Here is a 27,447-nt window from a genome sequence, read left to right as displayed (position 1 = left end):
TTACCTCAGTGGCTAGCAGTACTAATTGCTGTGTCTTCCCTTCCTCCTCCTCCCCATGCTTTCTGGTATGTATGTCGGCAGCCCTGAGCACTCATTTTATTTGATCAGGTAGGAGAAACCATTGCTTTTTTTTTTTTTTTAAATCACAACATAGGCATGGTGTCTGAGTCCCATTTGGAAAAGCTTGAAGACTGTGATGTGCATGTGAACTCGTGACCCCCTAAAATTGCCTCTTTCCTTTGCCCGATGGGGTGGTGGCACAGAGGTCAGGGATAATTGACATATGTGTGGACTTAGGGATGGATCATGTGGCAGGAACCACAAGAGAAGATTATTGCAGTGGTTCAGAAGAATCCCCCAAGGCTGAGTCCCCAGCTGTGATGCTGTTGGGAGGCAGAGTCCCCTGGAAGGAAGTTCAATCCGTTCGAGGGATATTGGGAACCCAGTCCACAGTCCTGTCTTTCTCTCTGCTTTCCAGTTGCCATGAGGTGAAGAGTCCTACTCCCATGTGCTCCCTACCATGATGTGCTGCCTGTCCATAGGCCCAAAAACAACAGAGCCAACTGAGCATGCTGAAACCTCTGAAACAGGGAGCCAGTGCAAACCTTTCTTCCTTCTCTTTTGATTTCCTCAGGTGTTTTGTCACAGGAATGGAAAGCCAAGTAACAGTTATGTATCAAAAGAAAGAATGGCATGATTTCAGAGGACTTGGCATTGCTCAGGGGAGCTCACACCACCCCGTGTCAGGTGGGAAATCTGAGCTGAGGGTACAGATGAGTTGGTATAGATGGCAAAAGTGATCGCTTAGATCTGGGCTTCAGAACAGTTGTGAAAAAAATAAGAATGAAAAAGGAAGGCTTGCCTTAGAACCACATTTTGAAAAGACTTTTTAGTGTGGTATATCTCGAACGCCACCAGCATCTCAGTCTTTTTAGTGAATCCTTCAGCATGGATGAAATGGTGATCAGAGTTTGGGTTTTCAGGTTCCTTATTTTGTACTAGTTTCAGATGTGTTTTATCCAGTTGTGAATCTCATTTCTTGATGTTCCCCTAGAGCATTTAGCCAGAGGCTGAAACATTCCTCTTCCTGCCTTTGAGCCGGTTTCTACTGAATATTTTGGCAATTGTGCTGCTGTGAAATCAAAGTAGAACAGACATTAAATGAAAAATGATTATTCAGATCCTATAAAAAAGAACTGTTGAGATCTGGATGATTCACCCATCCATCCCTCCATCCACACATCCATTCATCCATCCATCCATCCACACATCCATCCATATACTCATCCATCCATCCATCCATCTACACATTCATCTGTCCATCTATCCATTCACCCATCCACACATTCATTTATCCATCCATCCATCCATCCATCCATCCATCCATCCATCCACACATCCATTCATCCATCCATCCATCCACACATCCATCCATACACCCATCCATCCATCCATCCATCCATCCATCCACACATCCATTCATCTCTCCATCCACTATCCACACATTTATTCATCCCTCCATCCATCCACACAGTCATTCATCTACACATCCATCCATCATCTATCTAACCATTCATCTACTCATTCATCCATTGACTCAGGGAGACATTGATTTATCCATCCACCCATCCACTTACTTCTCCATTCATCCATCCTTCATTCATTTACTCAGCAATACTGTTCCTCAGTTACAATCTGTGCTGATAATGCCAGGGAAACAATCCCGTAAACCCACATAGCGACTTACTACTTTCTCCCATTTTGGAGAGGTATAGAAGGTTTTGTGTGTGTGTGTGTGTGTGTGTGTGTGTGTGTGTGTCTTCATATTTTTATTTTGCAATCATTGTAAATACACAAAAATGTTGTGAAGCTAGTACAAAGAGTCCCCATGTATCCTTCACTCAATTTCCCCAAAGGTTATATCTTGCATAGTTATGTTATAATATCAAAACCAGAAAACTGTCGGTAGTACAACACACAGGGTGGTTCTTCATTCCGTTCACAGTCATCATGGGGTATTCTTGAAACCACAATCAGAATGCAGAATAGTCCATTGCCTCCATCTTGTTTGCTCTTGGCCATTCAATTCGCCCGTCTCCCCGAGGATGCATCCCAACAACCACTAATCTGCTTTCTTGACTCCATGTCTTATCATTGAAAGAATTTTATATAATGGAGTCATAGATATGTGACATTTGACATCATTTTCATCTTTATGCCTATATAACTTTTTGAGATCTATATGACTTTTTGCTGGTATCAATAGATCTCTCCTTTTTTATTTTGAGTAGTACTTCATGTTATAAATTTACTGTAATTTACTTAAATTTTCACTTACTGAGGAAATTTTTGGTACTTGTTGGTTTCAGGATATTATAAATAAGACAGTCACAAACAAAATAGACAGAAGCTCTCGTTTCTCTGGAATAAATGCCCACGGATGAAAGTTCTGGATTCATATAATTATGTTTTCGTTTTTAAAGACTCTGCCAATTTTCCCAAGTCATTTTACACACCTACCATAAATACTGAGAGATCCGGTTTCTCAGCATCCACACCCGAGTCTGATGTTTTCACTTTTTTGTTTTAGCAGATCTAATAGGTGTGTAGTAATATCTCATTATGATCTTGACTTATACTTCTCAGTTTTCATGTACTCACTTGATATTTTCATATTCTCTTTGGCAAAATGACTCTTCATGATTTCATCTCATTTTCAAATTCAATTGTTTGGGTTATTCTTTTAACACTGAATTTAAAAAGTCTGCACCATGACCCATGACTTAAGTGGGGTTTATTACAGGAAGAAAAGGCTTACTCGATATTCAAACGTCATTCAGTGTAACCCACCACACTAAAAGACTATAGAAGGTAAGAGAGAAAAAAAAAAATAAAGAACTTATCAATTATGGTTGCAGAAAAATCATTTGACAAATCCAGTACCATGCATGGTATCAACACTTGGAAAAACAGTAATAAAGGACTTCCTTGCAATGAAAAAGAAAAATCTATGTAGAAAATCTTTAGGTGACCAAATGCTTCATGGTGAAGACTGAATGCTCTCTCCCATGAGTAGAGACAAGACGAGGATGTCAGATCTCATCACTTCTATTCAACACCTAAGCGGGGGGTGCTGCCAATAAGTGGGCAACAAAGGGAAATACCCCGCACAGACCTGAAAGGAGAATGAGTGTCTCCCATCTGCAGTAGACATGACACTCCATATGCGACAGCTCACGGGAGGTGCAAAAGCAGCTCAATGGTAGAGCACTTGCCTACCAAACCCAGTACTTAAAAAAAATAAAATAAAATAAAGAACAGAAAAGAAAAATCACTTCTAGAACCAATAAATGGGTTAGGCAAGTAAGTATATGGAATGTTAACTTTGTATCTTGTGTTGATCATTTTAGGAACCAGATTCATTTCATTGCTTTTTCTACTTTTTGTTCTTAATTTTATTTGCTTCTGCTTTTCGTCATTCCATTTTCCCGTTCCCTTGGGTTGATTCTGATCCCCTTTTTCTAGATTATTGGTCTGAGGCTTTATCTGTTTTCCTAATTTAAACATTTGATGTCAGAAATTTCCCTATTGGCACTAATTTAGCTGTACCTGAAAACTTTGATGCCTTGTGTTTTAATTTCCATTCTGTGCACAGTGGATTTGCTGTTTCCCTTTGACCCCATACATCATTTGAAACCAACATAATTTAGTTTCCAGTTGTTTGGAGATTTTTCTGTTATTGATTTCTAGTTTGATTTTTGGGTGGAGAACCCATTCCTTAAGATTTCAATACTTTTACATTTTTGAGGTTTATGTTATGATCCAGCATACGGTCTACTTTATGTACGTGCATTGGGCATTTGGAAAAGTTACGTCCACTACTGTAGTTGTGTAGAGTATTCTTTAGGTGTCTGTTGGGTCCTGCTGGTCTTCTCGAGTTCTTCTGTATTCTTTGCAATGTTCTGTCTAGATCTATCAATTGCTCAGAGACAGTTCTGAAGCCTCCAACTGTTATCACACATGTGTATTTCTATCAATTTTTGCTTCATAGATTCTGCTTGGTGTTTCAGTACAAGCACAGTTGATACTGCTATTCCTTCTTATATATTTTTTTTAATTTTAAGAACTTTTAGTTTTAATTGGCACATAATTATTGCACCTTTTTATGGGATACAATGTGATGCTTCAATACATGTATACATTGTATAATGATGAAATCAGGACAATTAGTATATCCATCACCTCAAACATTGACCATTTCTTTCTGGTTATAACATTCAAAATTCTCTCTTCTAGCTATATCAAAACAATACATTATTGTTAACTATAATCTCTCTAGAATTATATACTTTAAAAAGGTAAATTGTATGGTAGATGAATTATATTTTTATTTTTTTTTTTATTTTTACAGACTGCATTTTGATTCATCGTACACAAATGGGGTACATCTTTTCATCTCTATGGTTGTGCTCTCCCTTCTTGGCGGACTGATACAGAATTATTTTAATCATGCGTTCCCTTTCTCCCCCTGGAAACCTCCTTGCTCTGAAAACTACTTTATCTGATTACTAGTGTTTCTATTCCTACTTCTCTTTGATTAAAGCCTGCGTGGTGTATCTCTCCGTCTGCTCAATTCATTCTTCATGTATAATACAATCAATGTATTTCCTATATAAAAGCATAGAGTTGGGTTATGTTTTTATTTGGCATTTTATTTCATACCTTTCAATTTGTATATTTAGAGAATTTACATTTAATGTATTTAATTATATAGTAAAGCTTAAGTCTGTCCATTTTATGTTTTGTTTTCTGTTTGTTCTCTATGTTTTGTTTCTGTTTGCTTTTTCCTGACATTCTATAGATTACTTGAGCATTTTTTTTGGAATTTTACTTTGATTTATCCATTACTAGTTAGTATATATTTTGTATAATCTTTAAGTGGTTGCTTTAATACCACTTTATTTATTACTACTTATCAAGATCCAATAGTGCTGACTATTTCTTCTCTCCCAAAACTTCAGTGACACCAAGATGAGACTTATAATGATTGTACATGTAAGGGACACTCTGGGTCCACATCTCCCATGTATTTTCTCTCTGATTTCTGACCTGAGTAATATCTACTTATCTAACTCCAAGGTCAATAGACTCCTTCTGTCTTCTGTGTTCCATCTATTGAGTTTTTTATTTCAATTCATTAATTTTTCAGCTTTACAAGTTCCATTTTGTTCTTCCTTACAGCTTCTCTTCTTCTGGCTAATGCTTTCTATTTTTTAATTAATTCAAGTATGCCCCAGTGAGGTCATTTTAGATGAACTGCTTTGAAACCCTGCTCAAATAATGGTAGTGTCTCCTCGTTAGGGAATGCTGATTTTCCTTTCTGTTTCAATCCATTATCTCTGTGATGCATGCTCTACATGCTCTTAGATTGAATCCAGCTCTTCCATTAAGGAGCTTCCTTATTTTATGTCGAGCTCGTATTTTTGCTGCCTCTGCTGACACTCATCTGCTGAGCCCGGGGAGCAGCGCCTCAGGATAACCAGGTGAGGGAAGGGCCAGGTTTACCCCCTGGTCTCTTCAACACCTGAGCGGGTTCATTTGCACCGCTTACAAGGCTTTTACTCAGGGAGACCTACGCAGTGGAGCCCTCTGACTCTTCTGGTGGCGAGGGACGAGGTGCCTGTTAACTCTTCCATGTGTCCTCCTATGACACCTAAAGGGTGAAGGGATGGCCTTGTTACTGCTGAGGGCAGTGAAGGTCTGCTGCTCCTGCAGCCAACTCTGGATGTCCCCCACACCTGAAGAGGGACCTTCCTTGGCAGCCGCTGGGGTGAGGAAGGGCCTCACGGTCATCGAAGGCATGCAAGTCCCAGCTCCTCTTGGCTTTGTCTGATGCAGTCAGAGCTGGGTGGGGAAGTCGCGTCTGGCCCCACCCTGTGCCACGGTGACCCCCCCCCTACTCTGACCCTGCTGACAGGAGGGCTGGGGCAATTTTCCTGAGGTGTTTATGGCCTTGCTGCTCCTCTGTCTCCTCCTGGGTTTCCAGATTGCTGACCTCTGCGATCCGGCTCAGGATTTATGAGACAAGGAAGAACAATCCACACCAGCCCATCCTTTCTGTCCCCTGAGAACTGGTCAGCTCCCCAGCCTGCAGAGTCCACGCGTGTGCTTCGGATGTGATGTCCACGGCTTTTAGTCACTCTTAGTTAGAATAGGGAAACGTATATCCAGTCCACGTTCCTGGAAGCAGATGTCCCGTTTTTAAAATACTTTCTTAGATTATTATCCTGTTAAAAAAATGGCTTTTTCCCATGAAGATTCCGTAGTTAGATTCATCAATGGGCAAATGAGTTATTTTCCAGGTATTGAACTTTGCTGTCTAAGTAGCATTTGTGTTCGTTAAAATTTGAAGCAAATATAAACAACAAATAGTTCTGATGATAACTGCCTCATTTTAATATTTATATAGAAGCTGCTGCATCATAAATATTGAGTTATGCTATTATCCCTGTCTATCCTGACTTTTAATACATGTAAAATCTGGCAAATATTACTACATCTTTTCCTTATTTAGCTTTGAACTTAAGAAGAGAAAATGTATTTCCTCATTAAAATTTGAAAAATGTCTATTTTGTGAAGAGAATTTCTATAACTCCTATTTATCTTTTGCTTTCCAACTATCAAAATATTCTCCAGACTCAGTCTATCCTTATCATTTTGGTAAATGATGCTAAATATAAAATTATTCACACACCTCATAGCTATGAAGAAGCAAGGAATGTTTTCTCATCTACTCATGGGGGCCTTTTTAATTATATAGAATAAAAAGAAGCTGAAAGAAAAAGTGGGAAAGGTGGTAAGTCCAGGGGTAGATGACAAAGAAAAACAGAAGTATGAAGGGAAAGGAGAGATTATTAAAGGAGTCTTTGAAGATGTGTGTGGTGTGTGGTGTGTGTGGTGTGTGGTGTGTGGTGTTGTGGTGGATGTGTGTGATGTGTGTGTAGTGTGTGGTGTTGTGTTGGACATGTGTGGTATGTGTGTGATGTGTGTGGTGTGTAGGTGTGTGGTATTATGGTGGATGTGTGTGGTGCTGTGTGGTATGTGTGGTGTTGTGGATGTTTGTGGTTGGTGTGTGTGTTATTGTGGATGTGTGAGGTGCTTTATGTGTGGGGTGTGTGTGGTGTGCTGGATGTGTGTGGTGTGTGTGTGGTGTTTGTGGTATGTGTGGTGTTGTAGTGTGTGTGTGTGGTGTGTTTTATGGTGGGTGTGAGTGGTGTTGTGGTGGATGTGTGTGGTGTTTGTGGTGTTGTGGATGTGTGTGGTGTGTGTTGTGGTGGATGTGTGTGGTGTGTGTGGTGTTGTGGATGTGTGTGGTGTACATTGTGGTAGATGTGTGTGGTGGGTGTGCGTGGTGTTGTGGATGTGTGTGGTGTGCATGTGGTGTATGTAGTGTTGTGGTGGATGTGTATGATGTGTGTGGTGTTGTGAATGTGTGTGGATGTGTGTGGTATGTGTTGTGGTGGATGTGTGGTGTGCATGATGTTGTGGTGGATGTGTGTGGTGTGTGTGGTGTTGTGATGTGTGTGGTGTGTGTTGCGGTGGATGTGTGGTGCTGTGACTTCGAGGCCATGTCTAACATTCCTTGCTGTTGAGACCTAGAACCACTATGTAGTGAGATCCTCCACAGCCAAATTCCCCAGTGATGGGTTCTCTCTTGCCAGTACCTCCAGGTTAAAACCAGAGAAGCCTCAACTCAGCATAAGGGAGTCTATTTGGGAACCCAGTCATTAACTGTTCACAATAGTGACTTTCTCAGGGACAAAAGGACCTTGTTGTCTTGGGCCCCAGACACACGGTGGGGGCGTGTCCAGCTGCAGGTGCATGCTGGAAGGACATGGGATCTGGGAGGGACAGAGTCCTCCCTCAAGGGACCTCATGGTGAGTCCTCTGAAGGGTGGAACCCGTTGGAGATTCCAGGAGAAAACACACACACACACACACACACACACACACACACACACACCCAGAATATCATTGCTACATACACCTTCCAGGGTAGGTACCCTCATCAGTAAGTCCTGGTGTAGTATTTCAAATTTCCCTCAAACGAGTAGGTCAGAAGATGGCAATGGAGATTTTCAGGAATTGTGGGTAATTCAACCACAATTGTGGTAATTTTCATTCACACGAAAATTGTATGCAACCATTGGACACCTGCTGGCCAGGCAACGTTGAGAGGGATTCTGAGGCAGGACAGGAAGCGGGGTCTGCACACCTATATGGAACTCGGAGCCTCCAGCGTGTTGGTGTTTGGAGGCGGGGCCTTGCAGAGGGGACTCGGTATCGGGAGGAGAGCCCTCAGGATCGGCATTGGTGCCTTTACAGTCGGCAGTCCTGGAGAACTGCCTTGTCCCCTCCATCACAGGAGGACAGGACGAGTAGGCGTCGTCATCTCTGAACCCTTCCTACACACCAAACCAATGGGCACCTCCATCTTGGACTTTTGGCCTCCAGAACTGTGAGAACTACATCTCTGTTGATTATAAGCCACTCAGTTCAGGGTATTTTTGTTAAAGCAGCCTGAACAGTCTAAGACGGACTGCCCTGGGAGGGGCAGGTGGAACGGTGGACATGGTAGCGTGCAACCAGTGTGACGTCTTTGAAGCCAAGACAGCTGTAACTTGAAGGGCATAATAATTAGTCCTACTCACTCACTCTCCAGTGGTGCAGAGACAGCAGTGGAAGCAAAATGGCGGAGCCAGTGGTTACAATGGCAAGGCTGTGGAGCCAAACTGTGCAGGCTTGCAGATCTGGCTCCCACCATGGACAGGGGCGTGACCGTGACCAGTCCTCACCTCTCTCTGCTTCAGTTTCCTCTCAAGTGTTACAGAGAATGATAACAACAGCTATCTCCAGAAATGCAGAGAATTCAACCCTTTAAGTTTGTAAAGCAAACAAACTTAGGTCGCAGACTATGTAAGTGTGTTTTTAAATGTGAGTGATTTTTTAAGTAGTCCCTAAAATTTGCATCATGTCTTTTGGTAAAAGAAGTAGCATCGGATTGAATTAGAATGTTTCAGAAAGGAGAGAGATTGGTCAATGAAGCAGAGTGACATCTGTGTCCTTCAGAACAAGGTCCTCGCCTGGCCACAGCCACCTCCACCCTAAGACTTTGGTCTTGAAAAAGAACGAACCAGAGAGGTTGAGGAGCAGATGGCCAAACGCAAGGTGCAGTGGGTGACTGGTCACTGACAACCTGCCGCGGGGTCTGCAGCAGAGCCAGGGGCACATCTAGTCACACCAGGATGGCGTCAAGGAGCCATCCTGTGACCGGATTCTGCTGGGCTTCCCATGGTCGGGCAGCCAGGCAGCCCTGCAGCTGGGAGACTGGGCATGAGGAGAGCCCCTTCCACAGCGGCAGGCCGCGGGTTGTCTTCTGCTATTTCCTTGGTAGTGTTGACGCCCAGACCTCATCTCAACGCACAGGTCAGCCAGATGGAGCACGGAGCTCATGAGGCCCAGTCGGGGGCTTCAGTTTGCAACGCTCCCTTTGACTCTGCACAGAGCCCATGGGCTCCTCCAGATCCTGCTGGCCATTTCTTGCAAATGTGTTAAGGAGAACCAATTCCCATTGCTGGAAAGACTGGATAAAGCTGGGACTCAGGATTGCCACTTGTAAAGGACATAAATAAATGGCCGTGTGACGTGGGCATCTGCTGTCCTATAGTATGTCACGGCTGTTTGTACCAAAGCATGCCACCGACAAGCTTTGCACCAGGCCTTCACTTGATGTACACGGAATTAAATATATACATTTATATGAGAGAGAGAGGCGGGGGAGTGCAGGAAAGCTCGGCGCCAGGGCTGGGGGTGTAGCTCCGTGGTAGAGCTGCCTGTCCAGCAGGCGTGAGGCCCTGGGTTTGATCCTCAGCACTGTGATAAAAACAAACCCAAAAAGCATAATGACACTCTCTGTAGAGCCACAGAGTCAGGTAAGAAAAAGCAAAGAATGAAGAAAGAGGAGAAAGGAGGAAAGAGCAGGGCAAGAGAGTAACTGGAAAGAAGGGAAAAGACCAGACGGAAGACAGCAGAGAAGGAAAGTTGACTATCTACTCTATTCCAACTACTGTATATATATAGATCTATATATGTATAGATAGTAGATATGCAGCATATATGTGTTTTTATGTATTCATATATGTATTTATATGTATATATGTATATACAGCATATATGTAGTTTTATTATATATAATATGCATATAATTTTACTATATATATATAAGCTTCCTTAATCTTCGTCTCAATCACATGGGCCAAAATGGTTCAGTTGACTCCCACTTGGCAGAGGCAGAGGCTGGAGCTTGAGAAGATGACCGTGCGTGGAACTTTCTGTACCATTTGCCCCTGTGGGAGCTCCTGGTAGGTGGAAGGGATTCTGGGCTGGGGTCAGAAGTTCCAGGTTCCAGTGGGCTCTCCGTTTGATGAGCTGGTGAGGCTGGGCAGCTCACAGGGTGACCCTGGGCTCTGTCGCTCGGCCTATAAATAGACAGGCTGAGCTGCCGTGGGGGTGCCTGCAGACCCTTTCCTTAGATATGCCACAGGGGTCTAACCTGATGGCCCTAAGGAGGACTTGCTGTGTGCAGTCCCATGGCCGTCACTGGGACTGTGACCTGCCCCTTCCCACCTTAGTTTTGTCCCTGAAGACATTGACGTCTGCAGTCTCATTACAGGCTCAGTCCTTCTAGATCCCATAGTTCAACAGACCAACTCCGAGTGACAAGAGTTTTCCAGGGTCTGTACTGGAAATCTGCCTGCAGCTTCCAGAACTTACTTTACCCTGAACAGAGCACCTGAAATAATTGAACACTCGCAGTGTTTCCAAAGGCTTCCCTCCCTGTGCTAGTCCACCGAATATTTGCTTCTTCCAAGACTCCTGTACCCCAACCCAATTCTGCAAACAAATATCCAAGAAATTGGGGACTGATCAAATTAAGGGTTTATGAAAAGGTAGCTCTTTGACATTAACTTATGAAATTAACCCAGAATTATACCCCTGTGATGTTGAGATGAGAGCAGGGCTTCCTGTGGAGGTTGAGGACGCTCATGATGGGTGGTAATACTGCTGTGCTCCATCAGATGCATTGTGTCCGTGGCATTCAGAGGTGAACATAATTTTCCACAAGGATACTGCAGAATCTTTGTGCAAGGTAAGGAAACAAACAGAGAACAAGAGTCAACTCTCAAAACACAGCTGACCACTCTCCTCCCTCTTCCTCCTCTTCTCCTGGGAGAAATGAGATGAACTTGATTGGTCTTTGAGAGACACACGATCCACCTCTGATGGGCTGTGCCCCCAGCCCCAGACCCCCTTCTCCTCCCCAGCCCACGTCCCACACCACATTCTCTCACCTGCAAGGACTCCTCTGGAGGGCTGGCCTCCAGGTGGAAGGTGGCTGCAGGGAGCAGGTGCCTGAGACCTATTCCCACACCTGGAGTCTGCTCGATGGGTGGCACCTCATGGTTGTGCATTTACTGGTCTGGAACCAAGAGCTGTGAATGAGAGTACTCGGCAAGTCCAAGTTCAAAGGTTCATTTCTTCAATTTGGGACTTGGAAAATGTTGGGAGAAAAATAAGCAGAACCCAGGATCCCGGATAATTGGACAGCCAAGTGAACCGGGGACCTCGAGGCAGGAAAGACAGAGGAATGTGGGCACAGTGGCGATTGCTGGAGAAGCCAACTGCTTTAAGAAGAAAAAGAAAAGATGAAGTGCTGGTGTCCCTTTGTTGTGGAGGCAGCCGTGGAAAGAGGCCCCTCAGAGCATAGGTGGCCCCTGTGCCCAGAGAGCTCCTTGGACTATTCTAGACTCTTGGCAAAGTTCTTGGCCCTGTATGGCCCCCTACCCAGTGTGCTGCCTCTCTCTCCATTTGGCTTTGTCCTCTCCAGAGGGGCACACAGCATGGGACTCTGAGTCCTCAGGAGGGGATCTGACTCTCTTAAAGTGTCAGCACCACAGTAACATGACTAGGAAGAAGAAAATGACTTTAAGGGGGAAAAAAAAAATGACCAATCTCTATGCCGAATGTGTGCCACGATTCAAAGGTGAGGGATGCCTAACAAAATCCATTAAAAAGGAGCCTTGAGCACACACAGACTGGACCTCCAGGACACCAAATACGCACGCTTGAGAACAAGTGTGAAAATCCAGGCTTTTTTTTGCTGGTATGAAACACCTGACTGTCCCCGCTACTCGGGAAGCCGTGGCTGAGATCACTTGAGCCCAGAAGTTTGAGACCAGCCTGGGCAGCAGAGTGACTCCCATCTCAAATTTAGAAAGATAATAAAAGCAAGGGGGAAACAAGGAGAAAATAAGGCATAAAGCAAACTATGGGAAAATGGTATAAAATCTTAGTTATTTTTGTTTTTATGAAAAGCAGAATTCCGACAGGAAAAACAATCAAAAATTTTCTTACGTGAGAAGATCAATGTTACACTTCTGAAAGTTAAACTATTGACCTCAAAGTTCAAAGATCCATTGCTTGCATCCCTAGTTTCCATGCAGGAGAAAAGTACAACTGCTCACCCTATAATGAGCTTTCAAAGCTCACGTGATAGCAGCTAAAGGACTTGTCTGGAATGGCAAGACATAGACTGAGAGTCCAAAATGCACAGTAGAAATTACTTATTGGTATCAGCTAATATTTTGTGGAATCTCCATATTACCCTCTACCTTCAAAGTTAAGCTATGCTGGTGAAGCCTACACACTATCGGCATCATGCTCACACACAATAAAATATGGAGGGCTGGAGAGGAGACGTTCGGTGGATTAGCCAAAGGGGAATGAAGGGAAGGGAGGCGGATGGGAATAGGAAAGACGGTGGAATAAGTCAGACAGAACTTCCTATGTTCACATATGAACACGTGACCCGCGTAACTCCACATTACTTACACCCACAAGAATGGGAAGTCAGACTCCATGAGGGCATAATATGCCAGAATATACTCCACTGTTATGTGTATCTAGAAAGAACAGACTAAAAGGAAAAAAATATTTTGAAGCATTTCTACGATGACAAAGTTAATCCGAACCCAAGAATGTGGGGGCATTTATTAATGACGAGTATCCGCCTCAGCTGAACTCTAGACTCTTGATGTTACAAGGTCACAGTCAAATCTCTAAGAAACTCAAACTCATTCTATGCTCTGAAAGTTCTGATCTAAGAAAGAAAATCACGTAAGGGTGCTATCAACATTACATACAAGGAAAAGCGAAATCTCAAAGATGTGTCAGTAAGGTTCCTCGGAATGTTTAAATCAACACATATGCACTGAAACAGATTAAAAATCACTGTCCCTGAAATCTCCACTGCACAGGTGGACGAGCTGGAAGGACTGTGAGTTTGAGCCCAGCCTAGCTCACAGAGCGAGACCCTGACAAAAAATAAAATAAGAACCCTTTATTAGAAATGTCATATTTCTCATCTACAGTTGTGTAAATGTCTAGACCATCTTGCCGTGAGCACACACAGTAAGTGCCACACTTTTTCTTCTAGATCAAGGTCTATTCTTGTCTGGGTTGGCTCAGTGTTTAACTGGACATGGTAATTTTCTTTGCAGAAAATAACCCAGGGTAAACATCTCCCGGTAACACATAGAACTTTCTTTTTTCAGGAAGGGTTTTCTGCTCGGCCCCCATAACTGCACCTCCCCCCAGGAGCAATCGTGAAGGGTGAGCGACCCTAAGTTGATGGAGGTAAAAGCAGAAGAAATGTGATAGGGGTGCCTCGTGCCAATCACAGTGCACCTGCTAATGAGGCTGACATGTTTGGACCAAGCAACCCAATTTGCATTTGTCACCAAGTGAGACATTAGCAGTGTGAATATTGAGAGGGACAGATGTGTCCCAGCAGGACTGCCACCTCAGACAGCCCACTCCGCTTACCAACGCCAGGGAGGCTGCCAGCCCAGGGGACAGCCCCTGCCTCCGAGGAGCCCGTGGTACTGCCAGACGCAGCAAAAGAATAGAGACAGATGTCCTTCCTCAGGGCCCTGGGGTCCTGCCTAATGGATGGGGAACAAATTAGCCAGTGCCCCTTGCGTGCTAAATTTACAGTCCTTGGGGATTGTTTGTTGTCTTTTATGAGTGATGATCTTTTCTAACTCCTGACCAACCCACCCACACTCCCAGACTTCCTGTGCTCTTGAGAGACACGAAGGTTTTTCCAGGCCCGAGTCTTTTCTGAGTTGATGTGTACTGCTTCACTAGTGCCATCTCATTTGTCATCTTTGCTTCTTCTAAATCCCTGGGAAAACAAGGAAGAAAGAAAAAACAGCAGCCCAATTAAGGACAGTTTAGAGTAGCTGGTGTTATTCCCTCGTGGATGGAAATCGCTTTGGCAGTTGCTGATTTTCTCTATAGGTGTATTTTCAGTAAAAGACAAAGATTTTACATCAGATTGAATTAGAATTTCTAATCTATAATAGTTTGTATGCAACCTCCTGGTTTAAGACAAGGGTTGGCAAACTTTTTCTGTTAAAGGGCTGAAGATAAATCCTTGGGCTCTGTGTGTCTCCTTCGTAACCATTTGACTCGGCTGTTGTACTGAGAAAGCAGTCAGGGACAGCAATGAATGAATAGACGTGGCTGTGTGCCAATAAAACTTTATTTACAGAAACAGGCAGTGGGCCAGATTTGTCCCACAGCTACGGTTTGTTGAGCTCTGATTTAGAACAAGTAGATTACCCAGAAGCTCAGAGCTCAGTTTGCAGAATCTTGTCCTTCAGCAGAAGGCAGGGCCATGGCAGCCAGGCACAGCAGAGTCCAACCTTGGCTTCCCCTCACGGCTGAATGCCCTTGGCAATGTCACTCACCCTAAGTTCGCCCCACAAGGATGCTGTCTTTTCTCTGGTGTGGGCTTGGTGACAGGATTCAAAGAGATGATGTCTCACAAGCTTGGCTCAGAGTAGCAAACAGAAAATGCAGTTAGTCCCTTCAAGCTCACTGTGAGATTTGTCTCTGGCCCCCACACCTGTAGCCTGAAGCCCTCTGTTCCCCACATCCTTCTGAGTGACCCCCTCTTTCTGATCACTGTCACATGCCTCAGAGTTTTCTCCTGCCTTCTCCTTTGGGCAAGGTCCTGGCCTCAGGCCTCCTCTCGCCTTAGGTAATGGTTGATACCACAGGGGAGTAAAAAAAAAATTATTCTACATTCTTAGGTTCAGTACTTGGGGCCCGCACATTAAACTGACAAAAGGCAGATTAGCAAGAGAAAAGACAGAGTTTTATTCATGAGGGTACATGGGAGCTGACGGAAAAATATGACTGGAGGTGCTTAGGATGGGGATTTATCTCTCTTTCTAATAGGTGGTAAAGCAGCACTAGAGTCCTGAAGGGGAAACCATTGAATCTTAGGAAAGATCAACAGGCCATTATGAGAAGACCTGGAGAAACAATGGCCACAGGACATGGTAGGTCCAGGGGTGAAGGAGTGGCACCCACTTCTCAGGGCAGTGATAAGTCCTCCCTGGCTGTCAAGCGCCTGCGGGGTGGGGGCTTTAGGACAGCGGAGTCTTTTGGAAGACCTGCTTTTAGGCAGACGTGGAAGTTCAGAAAAAAATACCTTCTTCCCAAATGCCTCCAACTCAAGATACGTTTCATGTCGCAGTGCTGTAACCTGGACCGTTCCAACATGGATTTGCCTCTCACACTTAGCAAATATCTCTGAACAGATGACTGCAAAGGAATATCCTCACTCAATTCCACATGCCACCTACCACTGGGCCTCCCCACCGAATGTCCCACTATGGCCAACGTTCCAAGCTCACAGTCATGCTGACAACCCAGAATCTCACTCTTGCACCTTTACTTTCCATCGCTAGCATCTCGATCCCCCAACAACCCAGGGCCACACTTTCTATTCACCCACCTCCAAACCATTGCCAAATCCCGTAGACTAGACCTCAAAACTTCTCTTGCAATCTCCCCTCCCATCTCATACAGACCCTCAGCCTCATCTTACCTGGGCATTGAGGACCCTCCTGGTGCAGGCCTCAGGGGGCCATTCCAGCATCATGGTCTGCTCTCTTGCTTAAAACCAGTTCCATTGCCAAACCAATTCATTTCATTGAATTATGTTGTGTATTTGGCTCCTCCATTTCCCATCCCCTTTCTCTGCCTAGAATACCATTACCCAGGAGCAGTTGTCAATATCCACCCATCATTCAGACTTTCTCCTTGAACCATATTGTCAGAATTTTTCTGTGGGGTCATGACCTTGTTTTTAAATCTGATTGCTTATTGATGTATCTATCACTTCTTGGGCACTGTTGTACTCTTATTTTTCATTGCTATAATAAAATGACCATGGCTGGGTAATGTCTAAAGAAACAAAGTTTAGCTAACTGACTGTTTTGGAAGCTTTCCAAACAGAATGGTGCTGGCTCATAGGAGTTTTTTGTGATGAATGGCATCAAGATAGAAGCACATGTAAAGGGAGTGATCATGTAGTAAGACAGGAAGCCTGAGAAAAATTAAGGTTTTAGTCTTTCTTTTGCAACCATCACTCTTTGTTTTTATTTTTACAGACCTCATTTTGATTCACTGTACACAAACAGGGCACAACTTTTCAGTTCTATGGTTGTGCACGATGTAGATTCACACCATTCGTGTAATCATACATGTACACAGGTTAAAGACATGCCTGTCTTGCAGGTAAATGGATGGAGTTGGAGAATATCATGCTAAGTGAAATAAGCCAATCCCAAAAAAACAAAGACCGAATGTTTTCCCTGAGAGGTGGATGATGATATCTAATGGGGATGAGGGGAGGGTGGGGTGAGAGAAGAATGGAGGAGCTTTAGATTGCGTAGAGGGAAATGAGAGGGAGGGGGTGTGAAAAATGGTGGAATGAGACACCATATCACTTCATTAATCAAGGTTGCACAAGAACTGCATCAAACCCTTTCCAGGGCAGCACCAACGGCCTGATCTCCCCACCAAGTCTCACCTCTTAAATGTCCCACCACATCTTAAACAGCACCACATTTCCAAGCTACCAACATACAAAAACTTGGGGCCACACAAATCATAGCAGGCCCTTGCATCCTGTTCTTTGTTCCCTTGTTTTGGCTTTTTTCCTCTCATCAGACTATAGCTCTTGGAAGGCAAGAATTATCTCACTTATGTCTGTGTTCCCCAAGGGTCCTGTCGATACTCTGCAGAGAGTAAGCACTGGGGTGACATTTTATACAATTAGTGCTGGAGCCAGCATCGGACATGGGGATGTGGGTAGGAGGAATCTGATTCACCCCTTCTCCATGGAGATAGGGAATACATACCACTGGCGAGACCATGATGGACCCCAGTTCCATCATGTCAAGAGGGTAATTCTGAAGCAAGTTCATTTTCTGCTCTGTGATTCTCTTTACTCCCCAATAAAACAAGGGTGACATGATATCTTCTATGGACCAGAGAGGGCACTTAAGGCCCCACTCCCAGCAGCCTGCTGTCGTCTCCCCAGATGGTGCAGACAGCACTCAGGAAAGGTAGGGCTGAAATACTTAATGCCAAGTGCAGGTTGAGAAAGAAGAGACAACCAAACAAGAATGTTCAAACTTTCAAAAGTTGATGGCAGAATAGAGCAGGTTGTTTTCCTGGCTGTTCTATGGCATAAAACCAAGAAAGCAGCTGGGCAGCCTCTCAGCAAGTGGGGAACTGAAAACTTTCAGGGACACTATAAGTTTACAAGTATAAACTCTACTGCCTGATGTGCATACTGTCAGATGGGTCAACACAAACACAGCAGGAAAAAACAAAGGAACAAATCACCCCAAACAAATCAAGATACTCCAATAACAAAATCCATAGCCACCACAGTGGAAGAAATATCAGAGAAAGAGTTTAGAATGTATATAGTTAAACTAATCTGCGAGGTAAAGGATGATATAAGGTGTGAAATCAGAGAGAAAATACAGGAAGTGGAAGATCACTTCAATAAAGAGATAGAGATTCTGAGTATAAAATCAAGAAATCCTTGAAATGAAGGAATCAATTAACCAAATTTAAAATTCAATGGAAAGATCACAAACAGACCAGACCACTTAGAAGATAGAATTTCAGGTAATGAAGATAAAATATATAATCTAGAAAATAAAGTTGACCATGGAGAAAAGATGAAAAGAGACCATGAACAGAACTGCCAAGAAATATGGGATAACATGAAAAGACCAAATTTATTGGGATAGATGAAGGCTCAGAGATACAAACCAAAGGAATGCACAATCTTTTCAATGAAATAATATTGGAAAATTTCTCAAGCCTTAAGAATGCAATAGAAAACCAAACACAGGAGGCTTACAGGACCCCAAATACACAAAATTACAGCAGATTCACACCAAGTCACATTATTATGAAAATGCCTAACATACAGAATAAGGATAGAATTTTAAAAGACTGCCAGAGAGAAATGACAGGTCACATTTAGAGGGAAAACAATCTGGATATCAGACGATTTCTCAACCCAGACCCTCAAAGATAGGTGGTCTTGGAATAACATATACCAAGCTCTGAAAGAAAATGGATGCCAATAAAGAATCCTATATACAACAAAATAAAGCTTCAGAATTGATGACATAAAAACCTTCCATGATAAACAAAAGTTAAAAGAATTCACAACTAGAAAGCCTGCACAATAAGATATTTCATGAAGAAGAAATAAAAAATAAAAGTGAAAACCACCAAAGGAACAACACTGGATGAATAGTCAATCAAAGGAGAAACTAATTCAAATTAAAAAACAAATAAATCAAAATGACAGGGAGTAAAATCCATTTCTCAATAATAACACTGAATGTAAATGTCCTAAAATCATCAATCAAAAGTTAGAGACTGGCAGATTGGGTTAAAAAATAAGACCCAACAATATGTTGTCTCCAAGAGACTCCACTCATAGGCAAAGACATCCATAGACTGAAGGTGAAAGAATGGGAAAAAACATATCACTTTTATGGATGGCATAAACAAGCAGTGGTTTCCACACTCATATCAGATAAAGTGGACTTCAAACCAAAGTTAATCAAAGGGAAAAAGAAGGACATTTCATACGGCTTAAGGGAATTATACATCAAGAACACATAAGAATCGTAAACACGTATGCCCCAAACAATGGGACATCTTCATACATCGAACAAACCCTTCTCAACTTCAAGAATCAAATGGACCACAACACAATAATACTGGGTGACTTAAACACAATTCTCTCACCACTGGATAGATCTTCCAAACAAAAGCTAAATAAAGAAGCTATAGAATTAAGAAATAAAATTAATAATTTAGACTTAAGAGACATGTATAGAATATTTCTTCCATCAATGCTGACTATACCTTCTTCTCATCAGCACACAAACCTTCTCTAAAACAGACCATATCACAGGCCATAGCAAATACAAAAAAAAAAAAAAAAAATAGAGATAATACTTCGCATTCCCTCAGATCATAATGGGATAAAATTAAAAATCAATGATAAAATACAAAATAAAAACTACTCCAACAACTGGAGACTAAATAATATGCTATTGAATGATGAATGGATAACAGAAGAAATCAGGGATAAAAGAAAAAATACCTAGAGGTAAATGAGAATAGTGATACAACATATCAAAATCTCTAGGACATCATGAAGGCAATGCTAAGAGGAAAGTTCATTGCATTGAGCTCATTCATTAAAATAGTAGAAAGTCAGCAAATAAATAACCTAACATTATATCTCAAAGCCCTAGAAAAAGAAGAACAAATCAACACTAATAGCAGGAGGAGACAGGAAATAATTAAAATCAGAGCTGAAATTGATGAAATTGAAACAAAAGAAACAATTCAAAAAATCAACAAAACAAAAAGTTGTTCCTTTGGAAATAAAATCAACAAAATTGATACGTCCTCAGTCAAACTAATGAAGAAAAAGAGAAAGAAAACTCAAATTACTAAAATTTGCTATGAAAAAGAAAACATCACAATGGATACTACTGAAATACAGATGATAATCAGAAACTATTTTGAAAATTTATACTCTAATAAAATAGGAAATTTTGAAGACATCAACAAATTTCTAAATATATGACCTAACCAAATTGAATCAGAATGACATAGAAAGTTTGAACAGATCAATTTCAAGCAATGAAAATGAAGGAAATCAGGACCGGTCCGGTTCCCAGGACCGGATGATTCTCAGCTGAGTTGTACCAGATCTTCAAAGAACTAACAGCAATCCTTCTCAAATTATTCCATGAAATAGAAAATGGGGGAAGCCTCCCAAACTCATTCTATGAAGCTAGTATCCTTAGATACCAAAACCAGACAAAGATACACCAAGGAAACAAAACTTAGGAACAATATCCCTGATGAACATAGATGCAAAATTTTTCATAAAATACTGGTAAGTTGCATACAAAAACACATTTAAATGATAGTGCGCCATGATCAAATGCAGTTCATCCCAGGGATGCAAGGTTGGCTCAACATATGGATATTAAAAAATGTAACTTATCACATCCATCAACTTAAAAAAATAATCGCATGGTTATCTTACTAGATGAAGAAAAAGCATTTGAAAAATATACCATCTATTCATGTTCAAAACGCTAGAAAAACTAGGGATAGTAGGAGCATACTTCAATATTGTAAGAGCTATCTATGCTAAATCCAAGGCCAACATGATTCTAAATGGAGAAAAATTGAAAGGATTCTCTCTAAACACTGGAACAAGACAAGGAAGCCCTCTCTCACCACTTTTATTCAAACTAGACCTCGAAACTCTAGCCAGAGCCATTAGACAGAAGAAAGAAATCAAATGGATAGGAATAGGGAAAGAAGAACTCAAACCATCCCTTTTTGCTGATGACATGGTTCTGTATTTAGAAGACATCCTCTTCAACAAATGGTGCTGGGAAAACTGGAACTCTATGAATATCAAAATGAAATTAGACACCTCTCTCTCACCCTGTGCAAAACTCAACTCAAAGTGGATCAAGGACTTAGGTATTAGACCCTGCACCTACTAGACGAAAAAGTGGGCCAACTCTCCATCACGTCAGCTAAGGAGCCAAATTCCATATAGACTCCTAAAGTGCAAGAAGTAAAATTGAGTTTAAGGTCTGGTCTTGTGATGCTTCCTGCATCCTTCTTCCTGCCCAGGATTGCTTTGGCTATTCTGGGTCTTTTGTTCTTCCAGATGAATTTCATGATTGCTTTCTCTAATTCTATGAGGACTGTCATTGGGATTTTAATTAGAATTGCATTAAATCTATGTAGCACCTTTGGAAGTATGGCCATTTTGATAATATTAATTCTACCTATCCAAGAACATGGGGATTGTTTCATCTTCTAAGGTTTTGTTTAATTTCTTTCTTTAGTGATCGGTAGTTTTAATCGTAGAGGTCTTTCACCTCTTCTGTTAGATTGATTCCCAAATATTTTATTGTATTTTTTTTAGGCTATTGTGAATTGAGTAGTTTTCCTAATTTCTCTTTCAGAGGATTCATCACTTATAAATAGAAATGCATTGCATTTATGCATGTTGATTTTATATCCTGCTATTTTGCTGAATTCATTTATTAGTGAATTAATAAAAGGGATGCATTCAAACTGAAAAGCTTCTTCGCAGCAAAGGAAACAATCAAGAACATGAAGAGAGAGCCTACAGAATGGGAGAAAATCTTTGCCACATGCACCTCGATAGAGCATTAATCTCTAGGATATATAAAGAACTCAAAAAACTTAACACCATAAAAACAAATAACCCAATGGGCAAAGGAACTGAAGAGACACTTTACTGAAAAAGGAATAAAATTAGTCAATAAACATGAAAAAAATGTTCAACATTACTAGCAATTAGAGAAATGCAAATTAAAACTCCACGGAGATTTCATCTCACTTCAGGCAGAACGGCAACTGCCTAGTATATAAGTAACAATAAATGTTGGCAAGGATGTGGGGGAGGGTATTCTCACGCATTGTTGGTGGGACTGCCAATTGGTGCAACCACTCTGGAAAGCATTATGGAGATTTCTCAGAAAACTTGGAATGGACCCACCATTTGACCCAGTTATCCCACTCCTCAGTATACACCCAAAGGACTTAAAATCAGCATACTACAGTGACGCAGCCACATCAATGTTTATAGCAGCTCGATTCACAATAGCTAAACTATGGAACCAACCTAGGTGCCCTTCAAACAGATGAATGGATAAAGAAAATATAGTACATATATACAAAGGAATATTACTCAGCCATAAAGAAGAATGAAATCATGGCATTTGGCAGGTAAATGGATGAAACTGGAGACTATCCTGCTAAGTGAAATAAGCCAACCCTCAAAATCCAAATGTTCTCTCTGATATGCAAATGCCAACACACAATAGGCAGGGGAGAGGGAATAGGAAAGACAGTAGAATGAATGGGACATCACTTTCCTATGTTCATATATGACCAGTGAAACTTCATATCATGTACAACCACAAGAATGGGAAGTTATACTCCATGGGAGTAGGATATGTCAAAATACATTCTACTGTCATGTATTACTAAAAATATATTAAAAAAAAAAAAAAAAAAAGTTGATGAATAGCCCAGATCAGACTACCTGCCAGGAAATCTGTTGACTTAAAGAAAAAAAAAAAAAAAATCCAAGGCTCCTTTCTGTAGTTGGACTTTTCACCCAGAAAGGAGTGTTTAGCAGGGTGCGGGGTCCAATGCTGTGCTCTGCACCGACTGTCCCCTGAGAGCTTGCATATTAAAATGTTAGCCCCAATGAGCTGTTGGGGGTGGGCCTTGTGAGGTGAGGAGGTCATGAGGGTGGAGCCTTCGTGGTGGGCCTCATTCCCACCCGGTGGAAGCAGCCATCCACACACCAGAGAGTATCCGCATCACACCCTGCATCTTCTCTGGCCTCCGGAACGCTGAGCCCTGCCCGTGCTGTTTAAGCGACTCTGTCCCCAGGAATAACCGGGTTCTGCTCTCCAACCTGGGCCTTGTGGGGATGTCGCACCTACTCTTCGCCTCCTGTCCCCCAAAGCCACTGCAGAAGGGGCTCCAACGAAGCAAGATGTCCCCAATGCTGCCAGGCCACCCTGGTCCCCGGGCCTGAGCTTCAGGGGCCCTGGCACCTGCTGCCTTTACAGCCTGGGGAGGTGTGGCTATGACTGCAATATCTGCAAGCCCAGAGCCACCTGCAGAGAAGCCCCGGCCCTGCCTAGGAAGTCGGAACGTGTCGTGACATGGGGCCTGACGGACACAGGCGAGAATGTCTGCAAAGCCCCCCAAGCTGAGGTTTCACTCACATTTCCAGCAAGAAGTGGAGAGAACTTTCTGCAGGGATTCCCAGCCCTAGAAGTCATCACGGGTCACGCACCATCAGGGAAAAAGATCTTTTCCAGAGAAATCCAAAGGAAAGTTCCCTTCTAGAAAAGTTTTACTGGACCAAAATATTTGATGAGGGGAAAAAAGTTCTCTCCAGGGGGGTTTTCTGTGGAGAAGAGAGCATTTCACAGTTGTCTGTGGCGTGAACCCCCTGGCTCCTGTCCTATGGCCATTGGCACGTCCTTGGATTCGATTAACCTCTTTAGTGTGTCGGAAATCGAAGGCTGCCCTACAAAAACTTCAAGGGAACAGCTCAAGGAAACTGGGAGGTCCCTGCAAGCCCTCTGACATTGCTTCTTCTGCTGGAACACATTTTGCCTCCAAATCTGGATAGTCACAAATAAAAGAACTACATTTTTAGAAGCAGAGAAAAACATTTGTAAAAGGAATTAAATGAAAAGCATAAGATAATCGGGTTTCATCAAATGACCCACTCTATTCACATTTTAAAAAACCGGTAGAGTCACACACACAGGCTGCTTTGGGGACTGGTAAGCAGCAATACTACTATTATTTAATAACTTACTGACCCTCAGCTCTTGCAGAATCTCTTTGGACTATGGATGAAATTCAAGCCTTATGCCTACAGGAAAGTTGACTTCACCAGGGAATCAGGATTAACCAACATGAAGAGCAAAGCATAAATACGGGAGGGCCTCTTAATTGAGGTTTTGCTTTCTGGAGTCTCTGGTGCCCTTGGTCAACCGCAGCCTGAAAATACTAAATGGAAAATTCCAGGCACAGGCAATTAATTTGTGTTCAATAACTTTTATTATAGCATACTGCCATGATTTTTCTATTTTATTATTAGTTATTGTTGTTAGTGTGCCTCATTTTATAAATTAAATTTTATGGTAGGTATGTATGCATAAGAAAAAACAAAGCGTATGCTCAGTGCTGTGTGTGGTTTCAGGCATTCACTGGGAGTCTTGAACACACTCCCCAAGGATAAGGAGACACAACTTATAACTCTTTACATACCACTCGCGTAGAGGGAAGTGAATTCACATCTCTGAATGACTACATAGGGAAGTTTCTGGAGGTATATAAGAAGAAATCTGAGAGAAAAAAAAAAGAAGAAGAAAAACACTCCCCTAATGATAGAGGAGTAGACCAGATGTCTCCTCCAGGTTTATGGAGTAGATTGCTCAAGGGCTCAGGAACCTGAGAAGATGCGGGGATTCAGGACAGCTGGACTGTGCTTTAAAACCTTAGGGTCTGAAAAGCCAGGTGTAGTAAGAAGATAAACCAGTGACTGTTTGCTCCACAGTGGGATAGTCACCTTAACAAACTAATACGTGCAGAATCACTTTTAAAAACCCTCCAGTGAATTTAAAATAAGGTCACCTTTCCAGAAATGTGAGAACGTACTCTTTAAGTCAAACCATCTATTTGTATGTATAAGTTACAGACACTGTTTCTGGATTGATGCTATTTTTAACAAACATGTTAAAAAAAAAAAAAAAAAAAAAACTCCCTAGGACAATCATGTTCTTTCTGGTGCTGTTTTGGCATGTTTGCATGTGAGCGGATGAGGAATTGAATAAACTTGGCTTTCACAGGTATGAATTTAAATATTAGGGGTTCAAATTTGACCCTATATGCAGTCATCTCCCACTGTGGTGGGAGATCCAGTCCCACTCTTAGAGGGAAAGAAAACTCTAAAATAAAGAGCCTGTGAAATGAAGGTTGGACTTCTCTCTCTGTTTTCCCTCAAAGTAACCAGGAAAAGACGGAGGGATGTGCACAGTCTTTCCTCCTTTTGGCCTGAAAGTATTTGATGAAGAGCCTTAAGCTAAAATCATTGCAAACTGCATTATTTACAGAGAAGCTATCATTCTTTTTTATTGGCATGGGAAGACAACCCGCAAAGTTCCCAGCAGCAGTCTGGAGAATAATTAAAACCAAGGAACTGCCCAAGGAGAAGTGCCTGTGGTTTTGTCTGCAAGGGTAGAGAAATGGGCCGTGGGCAAGCCACTGCCTTGCCACCTGGCAACAGCTCAGTATCGTCACAGTCAGACCTTGGTCTCATCAGTGAAAGTACAGAACCCAAAGACAAACTTACTTCACGCTTCTTGCTAAGGATTTGCTTGGGCGATTCTGGGTCTCTTATTTTTCCAAACGAATTTCATGATTGCTTTCTCTAGTTCTATGAAGAATGTCATTGGGATTTTAATAGGAATTGCATTAAATCCGTATAACACTTTTGGTAATATGGCCATTTTGACAGTGTTCATTCTGCCTATCCAAGAACATGGGAGATCTTTCCATCTTCTAAGGTCTTCAATTTCTTTCTGTAGTGTTCTGTGGTTTTCACTGTAGAGGTCTTTCACCTCTTTTGTTAGGTTAATTCCCAAGTATATTTTTTTTCTGAGGCTATTGTGAATAAAATAGTTTTCCTAATTTCTCTTTCAGTTGATTCATCACTGATGTATAGGATTGTATTTGATTTATGGGTATTGACTTTATATCCTGCTACTTTGCTGAATTTATTCTAGAAGTTTTCTGGTAATTTTTTGGATCTTCTAAATATAGAATCATGTCCTCAGCAAATAGAAATAGTTTAAGTTCTTCTTTTCCTATCTGTATCCCTTCAATTTGTTTTGTCTGTCTGATTTCTCTGACTAGAGTTTCAAGGTCTATTTTGAATAGAAGTGGTGAGAGAGGGTATCCCAGTCTTGTACCACCTTACCAGACCTTAAACAATAGTAACAGTAACAGCATGGTATTGGCACCAAAATAGACATGTAGACCAACAGTACAGAATAGAAAACACACACAAAAAAAATCCACATAAGTACAGTTCTCACATACTAGACAAAGGTGCCAAAAACATACATTGGAGAAAAGATAGTCTCTTCAACTAGGAAAACTGGAAATCCATATGCAGCAAAATGAAATTAATTCCCTATCTCTCACCCTGAACAAATTTCAACTCACAGTGGGTCAAAGACTTAGGCACTAGAACAGAGACCCTGTGAAGGAAAAGATAAAGTAGGCCCAAATATTCACCATGTCAGCTTAGGATTTGATTTCCTTAGCAACACTCCTAAAGTGTAAGAAATAAAGTCAAGAATCAATAAACGGGATGGATTCAAACTGAAAAGCCTCCTCTCAGCAAAGGAAACAATCAATGATGTGAACAGAGAGACAGAAGGGGAGAACATCTTTGTCACACACACCTCAGATAGAGCACTAATCTCCAGCATATATAAAGAGCCCAAAAAACTAAACACCAAAAAAATAAATAACCCAATCAATAAATGGGCTAAGGAACTGAACAGACACTTCACTGAAGAAGAAATGCAAATAGATAGAGTTACTTTACATTCCTAGAGGGGAGTGAAGGGAGGGGAAAGAGTATGGGGGAAGGAATGATAGTGGAGTGAAACAGACATTATTACCTCATGTGCCTGTATGAATGTGTGACTAATGTGATCCTGCAATATGTGTAATCAGATGATTTGGAGGTTACACTCTGTCTATGGATGAGCTATCAAAATGTATAAATGCATTCTACTGTCATGTACAACTAATTAGAACAGATAAAATTAAAAATGAATGTATATAAAAACAGAAATATGAATGGTCAACAAATATATGAAACGATGTTCAACATCTCTAGCAATTAGAGAAATGCAAATAAAACTACTCTAAGATATCATCTCACTCCAATCAGAATGGCTATTATAAAGAATACAAGCAACAATAAGTGTTGGCAAGGATGTGGGGGAAAAGAGACACTCTACAATGCTGGTGGAATGCAAATTGGTGCAACCACTCTGGACAGCAGTATGGAGATTCCTCAAAAAACTTGGAATGGAACCACCATTTGACCCAGCTATCCAGCTCCTTGGTATATACACAAAGGGCTTAAAATCAGCATACTATAGTGACGCAGCTACATCAATGCTGATAGCAGCTCAGTTTACAATACCTAATCTAGATGCTAGATGCCCTTCAACAGATGAATGGTTAAAGAAAACATGGTTTTTATATATATATATATATATATATATACACAATGGAATACTA

The sequence above is a fragment of the Sciurus vulgaris genome (assembly GCF_902686455.1).
Source record: "Sciurus vulgaris genome assembly, chromosome: 14".
NCBI lineage: Eukaryota > Metazoa > Chordata > Mammalia > Rodentia > Sciuridae > Sciurus > Sciurus vulgaris.
The sequence above is the reverse complement of the archived record's forward strand: the minus strand, read 5'-3'. Positions refer to the sequence as shown.